The following is a 12,037-nucleotide window of genomic DNA, read 5'->3' on the forward strand; positions in this document are numbered from 1 at the left end:
GACATATACATTCAAACCATAGCTACTTGATATCAAACCAATATTCTACTTGAAAGTAACTGATGGAGAACAGATAGTAGCAAGAGCTACCATGAGTTCAGCAACACTTTGATATTTTACAACTTTTAAGAATATCTCCAGAAATAATAGCATTATTTAATCTATATTTGCAAATACTTTATTTATTCTGAATAAAGGTAGCATACCCCTTATAGTCAGGTGGGCTAGAGATTGAAAGTCATTATTCTAATCCAGTTCCTTCCCACCTTTTTGTATTATCTTGCATCAAGAAAGTCCTATTCTTCACTGGTCACTCTTGAAGTATGTCCTCTATATTCATGATTCTGAAACTGGGGTTCCTGGGAGGATTCCAAGGAAACCATCCTTATATATTTCAAAATGTGGTAGTGAACACATAGGCTTCTTATAAACTGGTAATTCCCAAAGCTGTGTGGAAATTTCCCTAAACTGAAGTTGTCGTTTCAGGAAAGAGACAATATGAAATTTATGAAAATATAATCTTTTTGAAGTGTTTAAAGACTTGTGAATTAGAATGTTTTGTCAAGAGTTCCAAAGAAAATTATACATTACTCTGATGCTGGGACACCTTAAAAAGGCAGAATATAAATGGACTTGAGTGATATGATATATAAAAATAGGCATTTCTTCAGTTTAAGCTATAGTCCCACAAAAATGTTTTTCTTTATAAGAAAGAACAAAAGTTATAAAGTACGGAGGAGAAAAACGATTACCAGAATTTTCTTGTCTTAAATCAAATCACCACCAGAGAGCTATAAAAGTTTCTTTTGTGCTTTCCCAAGCATTAGTAAGAATGTTTATGGTTGGAAAAATTCATTTCCAAATATTTTTATGTATTTACTTTGCCATATGTTTGAAACTAGGCTTCTAACTGTCTCCCTGGATACATCAGTGAGTTTACAACAGTGATTATTTCCAAAGGAATCTTGGAGAAATACAAGAAAAATAATAATAAATGAAACAATACATGTGTGGTTTTCAAATGTGGACAGGTTTAATATAAATTGAAGTGTTTGGTTTATTTTCCCTTTTGTAAAACCTTAGGAACAATTTTAATTGTAAAAATTAACTAGAGATCACCTAATGGTGTGTATTGGAATTAAGTTAACATTGAGACATACATTAGACAGCCTAAAAAGTCTTTAAGCTAAATTTACGAATAGCCCTTACACAGGAAAAATTGCCGGTGCTGAGCACTGAGATTCTCATTTCCTTCCAGCTGCTGATCTTGAGACCTCACTTCCTCTTCTTCCTCCATCCCCGCTCCTACCTTTTTGCTAGCTCAGATTCCTCACACCCATTTCCCCAGTACTACTTCAGTGGAGAGTCTGTGGGAAGAGATGGCTGAGGACAAGGAAGGAAGGGAAGGTGACCCTCTGAAAGCTCTGCTTGTCCTTTCCATTCCACTACTGGGCTCATCTTATCTGCAGGGTCTCAGTACTAGTGTAGTATCTCCTGCCCCATCCAGAGCCTCCAGCTTATCCGACTGCATCACTTCCACTCCAGCTTCAAAGGTGAAATGCTCAGGATGGCTTTCCTTTCTGGAAAAAGAAATGTCTGAGGAACAATTTTGAATAGACGCTCTTACTTTAATCCATTATGAAGAGTACCAACATTATCACTAAAGTGGTCTTGTATTCTCCCCTCCTTTCCTTCCTTCTTTCCTTCCTTCCTTCTTTCCTTCCTTCCTCTCTTTCTCCTTCTTTCCTTCCTTCCTGTTTGTCTGTCTTTCTTTCTTTCTTTCTTTCTTTCTTTCTTTCTTTCTTTCTTTCTTTCTTTCTTTCTTTCTTTCTTTCTTTCTTTCCTTCTTTCTTTCTTTCTTTCCTTCCTTCTTTTTTTTCCTTCTCTCTCTTTCTGTTCTTTCTCTCTTTCTTTCTTTCTTTCTTTCTTTCTTTCTTTCTTTCTTTCTTTCTTTCTTTCTTTCTTTCTTTCTTTTTTTCTCACAAATCCACTTTCATTTATTGACTTTTCATTACTTTAAATCCTTGAGGGGTCCAGCATCACTCAGATTCTGTGTCCAATAGCCTTAGCAGGAAGGTTGCTTTGGAATTTGGCATGAACCATGCCACTGTTTCCATGGGCCGGAGTAACCTTTCCCCAGATTACTCTGGTTTTGTTTGGTTTGCCATCAGGAGTCACTGTGTTGTTCTTTGCTTTATATACATAAGAGCATCTCTTGCTCAAATAGAATTCTGCTTCATCTCGGGAATAAACACCTTCAATTTTAAGAAGAGCTGTGTGCTCCCTTTGATTCCGGCGACCCCGCTTATAGCCCGCAAAATGGCTTGGACAACAGCCTTCCAGACATATTTCCTTTTAGAAGTCCTATTCCCAGCAGGCCTCCCCAGGATCCAAGATGATGGGAAGACAAAAGTGGTGTTGTATTTTCTTACAGTGTGTAAGTTAAAGAAGATAAATAGGAGGCAGAGGAGGGAGTCTTCCTTATCAAAACAGAGGGCACGACTGGTAAAATTAGAGATGTAGATAGGTTAGAGTGATCACTTCACATAAAATAAGGAATGGTTAAGTTTATTAGTGGATTCTCTCCTTCCTTCCTCCCTCCCTTTCTTTCATTTTTCTTTCTTTCCTTTCTTTTATTATCTTAACAAATATTTACAGAGATCTACTATATACTAGGCACTGTGCTGTGTTCTAGGTTTACAATGTTTAAAGGAAATAATTATGCTGCATTCATCAGCATATTACAATTTTCAGCAGCTCAACATAAAAATGGTTTATTTCTTGCTTATGTCAAAGTCTTATTATGTGTTTTGGATATGCTGATTCAGATCTTCTGGTTTCCTAGAAGTCCACCCTTGGATACTTCACACTTAACAGGCTCATAAGTAAAAAGAGCACTTAAGGAAACGATAGCACGTGATGTTTTGTGGCCAGGCCTGGAAGTGGAGTGCATGATTTCTACCATTCCACTAACCAGAACCCAGTTGTGTAGCTCTACCACAAGTGCAAGGGAGGCTGAGGAATGTAATCATCTCATGTGAACAGGAAGAGAAAATGAAATTAGTGAATATCTAGCCAGTCTCTGCTACATTTGCCCTTGTGAAGTTTAAACCTATATAATCACAAAACAATGCAAAGAATGGCTCCTGGCACCTACTAGGCATGGTTTAACTAAATTTGTTGGATGAAAAAGTAAGAGTGTCTGGAGGACAGGGTGTGATGAAGTGAGATGGAGAAAAATAGTGGGAGTTGTGTAAGAAGTTGGATAGGTTTCCAGTGTTTTCCAATGAGGGATTTTCTTAGAAATTTGGGTCAGACAATTCTTGGTTGTTTTAACTCCTCTTTTCATTACAAGCACTTTCAATGTGTCAAGCGCTGTTATGAATGCTTTCTATATATTTAACTCATGTAATCTTCACAACAATCTTATGAGGTAAATACTATTACTCTCATAATGATAAGAAAATCGAGGCACAAAGAAATGTAACTTTCCAGTCACACTCCAGTCATTGTGACAAGGAAGACACTCCAAATTTCCAAGTGCTGTTTAAGGATAGGGTACTTGTCAACCTGGTTGACAACATCTAGATGTTATTTCACTGTTATTGGATTTCTATTATCGCAGTTGGAAACTCGGTTGATCTGTATTTTAAGATGATCTGTATCTTTTCTCTGGCAACTCTTAAGATCTTCCTTTTGATACTTTGAAATTTCTCTATAGTATAACATGTATATTTCTTTTCATTTATTCTTTGTTAGATTAGTTAGCCTTCTGAATCTGAGGATTGATTTGTGTCATCATTTCTGGAAAGTTTTCAGTCATTATCTCTTTAAATTTTCTCTCCCAGTCTCGTTCTCTTTGTTGAACTTCAATTAGATGCAGGTATGATTTTCTCTATCTATTCCATATGTTTCTGATCTTGTTCTTTCATATCACCTAGATCCTTGAGTCTCTAGCTTACATTTGTTATAATTTCTTTAGTTCTACTTACTTCCAATTTACTAATTCTCTTTCAGTCATTTCCAATCTGCAATTTAACCAAAACATTGATTTGCTAATGTCAATTTTTATATTTTTCATTTTTGACACTTCTTTTGATAATTTTTACAAATTTATTTAATAAATTTTTGTAATAGTTTGCTCTTTCATCATACTTTCAATGGATTATTTTATATCTTTAAATATACTAACACTTATTTCATATTTTCCTTTGTTAACAATTCTAACATTTATAATTTTAAAGATTTTAATATAGTAGCCTGTTGTTTCAGTTGAGTTTCACTCATGGTGTCTTACTTTAATTTTTATTTAGTAATTTTCTCTTATGAGTTGATTTTCCGTGGAACTTTGGGAGAATTATTTGTTATTTAAGTTTAATGTAACTTTTTTCAGAGAACACCACAATCTGGAATTACTTTAAATTTTTTATTGTGTTTTTTGGGGGAGGGGCAAAAATATTATGAATGTAGGCAACAAACCCATATGAGGGCAGACTTGTGATTACAAATTATTAGGATAAATTTTCTTTTTTTTTAATCTTCCCAGAATGTGGCAACTATCTTTGTCTGTGAGGACCATTATTTTTTCTTATTTCACCTAATATAGATACTGCCCTTTAAGTGTACAGACTTTATGGCAAGATCTCTGTCCCAAACTTGTATTCTGGTCAGGACCCGAGTTTTGTCTCTCGGTCTTATTAGTGGTCCATTAAAGCCCAGTAGAGCAAGACAGCTGAATAGAAGCCTCCAGCGATCATACCCTGCCCCCTGCAGGAACACCAAATTGAGCAACTATTAACACAAAAGAGCACCTTCTTCAGAACCAAAAATCAGGTGAGTGATCACAGTGCCTGATGTTAATATACCAAAAATAACAAAACCAGAGGAATCACATTACCTGACTTCAAATTATACTACAGAGTTACAGTAACCAAAACAGGATTGTACTGGCATAAACACACACACACATAAACCAATGGAACAGAAGAGAGAACCCAGAAATAAATTCATACATCTACAGAGAACTCATTTTCAACAAAGATGTCAAGAATGTACATTGGGGAAATGACAATCTCTTCAATATGTGGTTCTGGGAAAACTGGATACCCATATGCATAAGAATGAAACTAGACCTCTATCTCTCGCCATATACAAAAATCAAATCAAAATGGATTAAAGATCTTGCACAGTGAAACTACTAAAACAAAGCATTGGGTGAAATTCTCTAAAACATTGGACTGGGCAAAATTTTATTGAGGAATACCAAGACAGCACAGGCAACAAAGCAAAAATGGACAAATGGGATCACATCAAGTTAAAAAGCTTCTGCACAGCAAAGGAAACAATCAACAAGGAGACAACCCACAAATTGGGAGAAAGCATTTGCAAACTATCCATCTGACAAAGGATTAATAACCAGAGTACCTGAGGAACTCAAATAACTCTATAGGAAAAAAGATAATAATCTGATTTAAAATGGGCAAAAGACTTGAACAGACATTTCTCAAAAGAAAACATACAAATGGCAAAAAGTATATGAAAAGGTGCTCAAATCACTGATCATTAGAGAAATGCAAGTTAAAACTACAATGAGATATCATCTTACCCTAGTTAAAATGGCTTTTATCCAAAAGACAGAAAATGACAAATGCTGGCAAGGATGTGGAGAAAAGGAATTACTTGTATACTGCTGGCGACAATGTAAATTTGTACAACCACTTGGAGAACAGTTTGGAGGTTCCCTCAAAAAACTAAAAATGCAACTACTATTTGAACCAACAACCCACTGCTAAGTATATGCCTAAAAGAAAGGAAACCAGTGTATTGAAGAGATATCTTCACTCTCATGTTTATTGCAGCACTATTCATAATTGCCAAGATTTGAAAGCAGCCTTAGTGTCTATCAACAAATGAATGGATAAAGAAAATGTGGCACATTCGTACATAACAGAACACTATTCAGTTATAAAAAAGAATTATATCCTGTTATTTGTAAAAACATGGATGGAACTGGAAGTCATTATGTTAAGTGAAATAAGCCAGTCACAGAAAAACACATTCTGTATATTCTCACTTATTTGTGGGAGCTTTAAAAAAAAAAAAAGTAAAACAATTGAATTCATGGAGATAGAAAGTATAATGACGGTTACCAGAAGCTGGGAAGGGTAGTGGAGGTGGAGGAGGAAGGGGAGATAGTTAGCGGGTACAAAAATATAGTTAGAATAAAAAAGATCTAGTATTAATAGCACAACAAGGTAATGAAAGTCAACAACAATTTATAGTACATTTCAAAATTCAGTTATTTTAACTAAACTTTTAGTTATGTGTATTATTGGCTGTTTGTAACTTCAAAGAAGGGATGAATGAGGAGGCACAGAATCATGGCCAAATAGAAGCCTCCAGCAATCGTTCCCCCTACAGGAACACCAAACTGGAAAACTATCCACCCAAAAAACACCTTCATAAGTACCAAAAATCAGTCCTGTGAACCAGCTATGTGAGCTACCCTGTTACCCTGTGGAAGGACCCATATTACAAGAAACTGAGGGCAGCCAACAAGTACCTGATGCCCTCAGTCCAACAGCTCAAGGGGAACTCAATCCTGCCAACAACCATTGTACAAGGAAAATAGAAGTCTTCTCATCATAAAATAATTTTGAGGCAAAGATCCAATATAAATATAACATATAAAATGCAAAATCATGAAGGAAGTGATACTAAAGACCAGAATGTAAGGTTCATTCTCACAAATTATAGTGTTGGAAAGCTTATTTTAAAGGAGTTTTTGAATCTTAACACCAAAACAAAGTAATCCAAAAGAAAAAGGGATAAATGCCTGAGGTGATGGATACCCCATTTCCCCTGATGTAATTATTATGCATTGTATACCTGTATCAAAATATCTCAGGTACCCCATAAATATATACACCTACTATTGTATTCACAAAAATTTAAAAAACATGGCTCACTTTCCATGTTCTTATTATTTCTAATCTCTGAAGGGTGCTTTAATTCCTCTGCCACTATTAATCAATAATTCTTTTTGAAAAGTATTTTATACAATATTGTTCAGTGCTTCCTACTAGGAATAATTTTTCTGAACATCAGACTGCCATATTTCTGGAAACAGAGGTTAGGACTGGATATCTTATCAGACCTTGAAGTCTTCACCTGCTGCATACTGTACACCTGCTTATGTGAACTAATGGATTATACAATATGTTTTAAACAATCACAAATGGACAACACATGAAAAGATCTCTGCAAAGGAGCCATAAATGGAAAATATTAAAAATGCAAGCACAGACAGACAACAAGGAAATTACGAAGCTGACTTTCTTCCTGCCCATCTTCGACCAGCTATGTTAAGAGATAAAAAGCAGATGATAATCTAATTGAATATGAGAGGAAGTAGTCTAATAATATTAGTCAAACAATCAAGAAGGCCATTTGAGAGATGAATTTAATCTACTATCGTTAGCAATAAGGTCTGTGCTAAGCAATAATTATACTAGATATCATACTAGATATTAGATAATTATAGTAATATATGATTTTACAGAGAGGCAATACATATTTGCATGCTTTCTTTTTCCTTACTCTGTTTAGTCATGGCTGATTTTTTAACAAGTTTGGAGACCACTGCTGTAATCAACTGGATTCCTTTTCTGTATGCAATAAAGAGCTACAAAAGGTTTTGAGCCAAAGAATAACATAATTATTTCGCTATTTGGAAAGATTAATTTAATTGTAAAAATCAAGATGAATAAGAAAGAGCATGAGTGGGGTGAAGAAGACCAGTCTCTAATAATCTGACTTAATGTTCAGGACAGCTTCCTTTTGTGTGTCCTCAAATACAGTTTGATGGCAATTTCCATCAAACCTGAAGTCTGATTGTCAGTTCAATTAAAATTACCATTAGTTATGGCATGCCAGTGAATTGGCTTTCTTAACCTTGCTTTAAAAATCATTATCCAACACAATTTATATTTTTAAAAAAACTGTTTCATAATCATGACCCAAAAAAGTCAAACTAGTGTTCAAACATAACTTTAAAAGAATGTTTACCAGCAGACATGGAACATGGTACGTAATAATTAATTGAATTTAATTTTGTTTGGAGAGTATAATTGCTACAGCCAGTGTGTTGTGGTCCAGACTAAGAGAGTGAAACTTGCAGAAGAAAATTTACCAATTTTGGAGCTTGTTTCTCTGTGAGATGGTTCGTATTCATTCACACAATTTATGATTTCTATTTATTTCTTTTGAGGAGATAAAAATCAGGAGCGGTTGTGTGCGGTGGCTCACACCAGTAATCCCAGTGCTTGGGAGACTGCTTGAGCCCGGGAGATGAGTTACAATGAACTATGATGGTACCACTGCACTCCAGCCTGGGCGACAGAGACGGACTTTGTCTAAAAACAAAAATAGAAAAAGTCAGGAGACTAGGACAAATGTACAGCTATGTGTCTTCACAGCATTATAGTTAGGTAAGTACATGCAGATTCAACATGACAATCCTGGACCTTTTTCCACGTTGTTACATACCTTTTCTCTGAGCAGCCCAACCAGGAAACGCAAGGTTGTATCACTTTTATCACCAACAGTGTGGACACCCTGAGTTTCTTGCTGAGGGTGTCTATATTTTTTCCTCTGGAATAAAAGCTGTAATTGACGGAAGAATTAAAGAGATAAGAGAAAAAAAAGATACTAAAAGGAAATGAGACTAGTTTGATTTTTTTTTTTTTTTTTTTTAAGATAAAAGATAAAGGAGCCGGAAAAAGAGTTCTCAGTTTGACTAAGCCTGTTTACATGGTAACACTGAGGGTGGTCATTAAATATTTTGGTAGGCTGAGAATGAAGAAAAGCAAACACAATCAAGGAAATCAAGAAGATATTTTACTCCCTGGCACAAAAAATACCAATGATTCTCAATCCATTAAATAATTCCAAATTAAAGGTTTTTCTGAAAAAAATTAACTTCATATGAATTTCATAGCAGAGCAAAATAAGACAATTTAACATTAATGCACAACTGATGATGAAAAAGTAGCATTTTATTATCTTTCCTATCGCCACTTACTCTTGTTTTTTCTCTAAGGAGACACGGGACCTGGAGTGAATCCGCAGGCCTGAATTTTAGGTCGTTCATTTTCTAACTAGTGCCCTTGGGCAAGTCACCTATTCTTTCTGTGCTTGGATTCTCTTATTTATAAAATAGAGATTATAATAGTACCAACCTTATGGGGTTGTTGGGAGGAGTCAATGAGAAAATACACTTGAAATACTGAGAAAAGTATCTTACAGGTAGTAGACAAGGTAGTCAATAAATGTAGCAAGTGTAGTCAGTAAATGTCAGCTACTATTATTATTTCTGAGACAACAGTTTTGATAAACTTGCCAATGAATGTGTTGTTCATCAGGGTCAAATGCCAAAGGAAACTTAATTGAATTGTGAGACAGCAATTCATTATTTATGCAAATTATTTTTTCAAAGGCACTGAGACTATAACTGCAGAGCACTGCATAGAATTACCTTTCCCAGAGACAACTGGCTATAGCACTGTGCTCTGGACACGACGTGTGGTCAAACCAAAAATTCTTTCCTTCCCTTAACTCTTCATACGTTCCTCGCTTCCTCTGTAAGGTACAAACAGACACAAGAATAGGATCTGACTTGATTCACCTTTGAATTCCCAGAGCCAATCACAATACCGGCACTTTGTAAATCTTACTAGATGTTGTTCAAACAAATGATTGATAATGACCACATTTCTATTTTGCCTTTGAATTTTTTTCTGAGCACCAGATACACAGAACCATATATCAATTAGATATTTCCGCTTGAATTTCTCACAATTACCTCGTGGTGAACCTCTTAGTGGGCTCTTCACTTGGTTTTTTTTTTTTTTTTTTTTTTTTTTTTTTTTGAGACGGAGTCTCGCTCTGTCACCCAGGCTGGAGTGCAGTGGCCGGATCTCAGCTCACTGCAAGCTCCGCCTCCCGGGTTCACGTCATGCAACAGATACCTAAGGCATGTGTTTTCATAATGTCACCGTTTTCTTACTGTCTCTGGGATTTGCTCTTTCCTCTCCTTTGCATTGTAACAGTTTCCTCTTGTCTCTTTGCACCTCGTCTTTAGTCTTTACAGAGCTCTCTTCCCATCCCAGAGTCCAATACATTCTCTTACAGAGCATTCTTTCTAAAACGCAAATCTAATAGTGACACTTTTTTTTGTATAAAATCCTCCAATGTCATCCATAAAAGACTGGCTAAAATTTTAATTCCTCAGTATGGCATAATAGGCATTTTTTTTTTCTCCTATCTATATCCAGTTTCCCCTTTCCCATTTTCCAGCTTACCCAGACATCTTGGGTTGTTTGCAATCTCTGAACAGTTCCTCTACACTCACAGACTTGGGATTTTAAAATATGCTGCTCTCACTGCATGGAGCATCCGCTTTTCCCCTTTACCTAGTCAATTCTGAAGTTTGTATCTCCTCCTTTGGGAAATATTTTCTTGTCTCTATATATTTATTTTCCATTCTATGCTCACCTCTACCACATTCCCAGTTGTATAACTGTCTTTTCACTTCCATGCACCCATTATTAGACTATTAGCTCTTCAGGCAAGAAGAAGGAGCATTAAATAGGGAGTCAGGAGAGGTAGCCTCTACTCTCAGCTTTGCAATCAACTCAGCTCTTAGTTCCGTCATAGACAAAGTATGAATGATGCTGGATCTCAGCTTTTCTTTTCTTTATTGCAGGTCTTACCTAGATTATCTTTACATGGAATCTAAGTAGTTCCATAGAGAACATTTCAAAATATATTTGTGATATCTTTTATTCTGTTGCATTTCTGCAAACACTGATTTCCATTTGACAAAGTCACTTCAGCAATCCTTATTGCCTGCAAGTCGTAATCTACAAGGAGACCATGACCCAGAAGCAAAGCAAGTGAATCAGAAACACCTTTCTGCCCTCTACCATATAATTTTCCCTAAGCAAGTATTGGAAAGGTTCAAAACAAAACAAAACAAAAACAACTATGAGTTTCGTAATGTATGAACACAGGGTGTTAAGAGGCAAATGCCAAGAGAGGAAGCTGGATACAGGTAGGAAATGTATGAGGATGTGCCTGGATTATAGTGTAAGGATTAAGAGCAATGATTTTAAAGACAGACTGCTTGGGTTCAAGTTCATATTCTTTTCATCATTAGTTGTATAATTGTGAGCAAGTTCTGATCCTCAGTTTTCTTACTTATCAAATAGGAATAATAGTAGTAATAATAAAAAAAGTAAAAAATAATAGTAGTGGTAATAATAATATATAATAATATTTATCAAATAAGAATAATAGTAGTAGTAACAATAATAATACATAACCCCATAGTGCAGTTATGAAAATTAAATGTATTTATTAATATGAAGTACTTAGAACAACGCATAGTGCCAGTAAGTTATGCTAGCTAAGAGTGTTGTTAAGAGGTAATAAAAGACAGTAACATAATCAAACAAAATAGGGCCACTGTATTTATCTCAAAAGAAAAAGGCAATGATGTTCTTAAGAATTGACATATTGGATTGGAGATCATTCAGTAATAATTGATTGAAAGATTAACTAGAATCTTCAGCATTAATGGTGGTATTCTACATAGGGTGCCACTAGTTATATATATGACTATACTGGAGAAGATGATGAGATTTTTCTTTGAAAACAACCCAAACCCTTAAGTATCACTGACCAGGAATTGAAACATTACTTTTGTTACAAGCCTTTGGAATTTAGTTGAATAGTGATCATTTTACGCAGATCAGATTTAAACACATATTTAAATTAATAAAATACCAGTAACCAACTAGAATTAAATTGTTCATAACAGAAAATTATTTAAATAAAAATTCAACAAAATGAAACAAAAAAATTCAGTAATGATGCATAGAGTCACTGCATAATAGCCTGTCTCACCACACACACACACAAAACCACATGGAAAACAATATCCTGATTCTGTGATGGATGAAAACCTAGGTCAGAT

At 35.2% G+C, this 12,037-nt stretch overlaps 1 pseudogene; it reads right to left on the bottom strand.

The window, feature by feature from the left end:
- Window positions 1–2,016: 2,016 nt before the first annotated feature.
- On the bottom strand, window positions 2,017–2,347 carry LOC112625373 (annotated as a pseudogene).
- Window positions 2,348–12,037: the final 9,690 nt, after the last annotated feature.

Source organism: Theropithecus gelada, chromosome 5 (assembly GCF_003255815.1).
Source record: "Theropithecus gelada isolate Dixy chromosome 5, Tgel_1.0, whole genome shotgun sequence".
NCBI lineage: Eukaryota > Metazoa > Chordata > Mammalia > Primates > Cercopithecidae > Theropithecus > Theropithecus gelada.